The sequence below is a fragment of the Rhinopithecus bieti genome, unplaced genomic scaffold, assembly GCF_001698545.2.
Source record: "Rhinopithecus bieti isolate Rb0 unplaced genomic scaffold, ASM169854v2 scaffold_5341, whole genome shotgun sequence".
NCBI lineage: Eukaryota > Metazoa > Chordata > Mammalia > Primates > Cercopithecidae > Rhinopithecus > Rhinopithecus bieti.
In genome coordinates this window covers 141414-145248 of record NW_016804835.1, presented here as the reverse complement: position 1 = coordinate 145248, position 3835 = coordinate 141414, and the positions used below count along the sequence as shown (strand labels likewise).

At 43.2% G+C, this 3835-nt stretch overlaps 1 pseudogene; it reads left to right on the top strand.

Annotated features, from left to right (window-relative positions):
* The first annotated feature begins 2343 nt into the window (after nt 1-2343).
* On the top strand, nt 2344-3279 carry LOC108528673 (heterogeneous nuclear ribonucleoprotein A1-like; annotated as a pseudogene).
* The last annotated feature ends 556 nt before the right edge of the window (nt 3280-3835 follow it).

The window sequence follows — 3835 nt, the reverse complement described above, 5'->3', positions numbered from 1 at the left end:
CTTTTATTTGGGCACCTTGTGTAATAACATGGCTGATTCCCAGGCCCTTCATCTCTTTAATCCCTACACATGGGACTGCCTAACTAGTATAGGACAGAAAATTGATCTTTTTCATACCATGTCTGATAAGTAGTTTTTGGCTTTGTAGAGCATTGAACCTACATAAGATGATAAGGTGACATGTAGACTTGATATTAAACAGATCTTTCACCATCTACAGTTTGTTAGAGACTCCTCCCCAGGTTCAGGAGCAGGAACACAAAGGTTATGGATTTGTGGACCCTGACTGCACTCTGTCTTCATAGATCCTGATGTGAGAATCATGCAGTTTTCTATCAGGCAGTTTATGAAATGGTGTTCATAGCTATGGTCCTGTCTTAGTCCATTTGTGCTTCTACAACAAAATGCCTGAGACTGAGTAATTTACAAAGAACAGAAATTTATTTTCTCACAGTCCTGGAGGCTGGGAAGTCTAAGATCAAGGCGCTAGCAGGTTTGGTGTCTGGTGAGGGCTCATTCCTCATAATGACCCTGCCTAGGTGTCCTTACATGGTCAAAGAATGGAAGACAGCAAATCCACTTCCTCAAGTTTTTTATGATCCACGAGCCCTAATATGATCCACGAGGGCTCTCCTGTCATGCCTTAATCACCTCCTAGAGGCCCCACTTCTTTTCTTTTTGTTTTTAGCGGGAGTCTTGCTCTGTCACCCACGCTGGAGTGCAGTGGCGCAATCTCGGCTCACTGCAACCTCCGTCTCCCAAGTTCAAGTGATTCTCCTGCCTCGGCCCCCGAGTAGCTGGGATTACAGGCACCCACACCACCCCTGGCTAATTTTTATATTTTTAGTGGAGATGGAGTTTTGCCATGTTGGCCAGCCTGGTCTTGAATTCCTGACCTCAAGTAATCCACCCACCTCATCCTCCCAAAGTGTTGGGATTATAGGCATGAGACGCCATGCCTGGCCAGCCCCACCTCTTTTGGCAATGAAGTTTCAACATGAATTTTTGGAGACACATTCAGACCATAGCAGATCCCAATAGAGGGAGAGAATTTGTGATTACAGTCAAAGCCCAAATTATTAGATTACATAGGTGTTGTGGGGAGGGCAGTTGGAGATCACTCTTGAAGTCACGAATTTTAGGGCAAGTATGATTCCATAAGAGCACCATGAGTCCAAAGGTTGCCCAGTTGGAGGAGAAAGTCAATTAGGAAGGGGCCTCGATTCTACTAGTAGGCAGCCTCATGTCTCCCTTTTTAATTTCTCTAAGCTATTTCCAATTTTCCAGTCAAATATATTCAGTGAAGGTAAGAGAACATACAGGTATGTCAGGAAACCTTACATGAAAAATGCTTTCAAGGAAAAGAGGCTCACACATAATGGGATGTTTTATGGCAAGACCTTCCACTTTATCACAAGCCACTCCATGAAGTGGTCAGTCTAGTGTCCACAGGTTATTGAAAGATCTGGCCCCTGTCTTGCAGACCTGTGCTGCCTAAAGGAGAGAAAGAGAGGAAGAATGTGGCAATTTGGCTACTAGATGAGTAAAAGGAGGTGCTTTGGAAAAACAGGAGGGTTGGTTTAAAGCTATTATCTGAACTTGTGAGTTTTTGAAATTTTCATTTTGATCTCTTAGGGAAACTGGCCATTTGTTGAAAATCTGTCTGATAGAAATCCAAAGAAGGTTTGACCTATCTCTTCTGGTTTCATACACTTGTGCTTGCAGACAGACAAACCTAGTTGACTTGAGTTGCTAGCTCAATAATCTCATCTTTTATCATTTTATAACTCAGCAAATAGCTTATAGTTTTTCATTCTCTCCTTAGCCTTTACGCTTCTGTTCATGTTGTCTCCTTGTCTAGAATGCCCCTCTCTCTGCCCTGCCTGCTCTTCAAGCCACTCCTTCCTATGTTCACTTAATCTGGTATATCTCTACTAGCATGCTAAAATTTAACTCAATTGCCTTATTTAATAATTGCCTTATTTAGGGCCCCTTCCTTGTTTCACACCATGGCAGACCTCAGCTGCCTACCCATATTCTCTCTTCTTTCCATTTAACAACACTCTGATATTTTTAGTGGTGCCATGCATCAGAGGTGGCAGGGGCCTCTTTCTGGACCTAGGGGCTGAATCTTGACTGATTTAAGCCAATTGTAATAATTCTGTTTCCCTTGCCAGTGACTGTGTTAGAAATAATCATGTGATATAATTCTAATTACTAACACAAGGGAAATCTGCTGGGAGGTTCTGGGAAAGTGTTTCTTACCTTAAAAAGGAAGCTTAGCTTTCTGCCTGTGGATGCCACCGAGGAAGCATCGTTAAAGTCTGTCTTCCCACTGCCCTCATGTCTAAGTCACAGTCTCCAAAAGAGCCCAAACAGCTGCAGAAGCTCTTCATTGGAGGGCTGAGCTCTGAAACAACTGATGAGAGCCTGAGGAGCTGTTTTGAGCAGTGGGGAACGCTCATGGACTGTGTGGTCGTGAGAGATCCAAATATCAAGCGCTCCAGGGGCTTTGGGTTTGTCACATATGCCACTGTGGAGGAGGTGGATGCTCCATGAATGCAAGGCCACACAAGGTGGATGAAAGAGTTGTGGAACCAAAGAGACCTATCTCAAGAGAAGATTCTCAACGATCAGGTGCCCACTTAACTGTGAAATAGATATATGCTGGCGGTGTTAAAGAAGACACTGAAGAAATCCCCTAAGAAGTTATTTTGAGTAGTATGGAAACATTGAAGTGATTGAAATCATCACTGACCAAGGCAGTGGCAAGAACAGGGGCTTTGCCTTTGCAACCTTTGACAACCATGAGTCTGTAGATAAGGTTGTCATTCAAAAATACCATACTGTGAATAACCACAGCTGTAAAGTTAAGAAAGCCCTGTCAAAGCAAGAGACAGGTGGTGCTTCATCCAGCCAAAGAGGTCGAAGTGGTTTTGGAAACTTTTGTGGTGGTTGTGGAGGTGGTTTTGGTCATGGAGAAAACTTCAGTGATTGTGGTGGCTTTGGTGGCAGCCACAGTGTTGTTGGATATGGTGGCAGTAGGGACAGCTCTAATGGATTTGGTAATGATGGAAGCAATTTTGGAGGTGGTAAAAGCTATAGTGATTTGGCAGTTATAACGATCAGTCTTCAAATTTTGGACCCATGAAGGGAGGAAACTTTGCAATCAGAAGCTCTGGCCCCTACGGTGGTGGAGGCCAATTATGTGCCAAACCACGAAACCAAGGTGGATATGGCCATTCTAGTAGCAGTAGTAGCTATGGCAGTGTCAGATGAGGAGAGCTAGAGAAGTGAGAAGGAAGCTGCAGGTTACAACAGATTGTGAACTCAGCCAAACACAGTGGTGGCAGGACCTAGCTGCTACAAAGAAGACATATTTTAGACAAATACTCATGTGTATGGGCAAAAAACTTGAGGACTGTGTTTGTGACTAACTGTATAACAGGTTATTTTAGTTTCTGTTGTGTGGAAAGTATAAAGCATTCCAACAAAGGGTTTTAATGTGTNTATGTGCCAAACCACGAAACCAAGGTGGATATGGCCATTCTAGTAGCAGTAGTAGCTATGGCAGTGTCAGATGAGGAGAGCTAGAGAAGTGAGAAGGAAGCTGCAGGTTACAACAGATTGTGAACTCAGCCAAACACAGTGGTGGCAGGACCTAGCTGCTACAAAGAAGACATATTTTAGACAAATACTCATGTGTATGGGCAAAAAACTTGAGGACTGTGTTTGTGACTAACTGTATAACAGGTTATTTTAGTTTCTGTTGTGTGGAAAGTATAAAGCATTCCAACAAAGGGTTTTAATGTGTGTTTTTTTTTTTTTTTTGCAT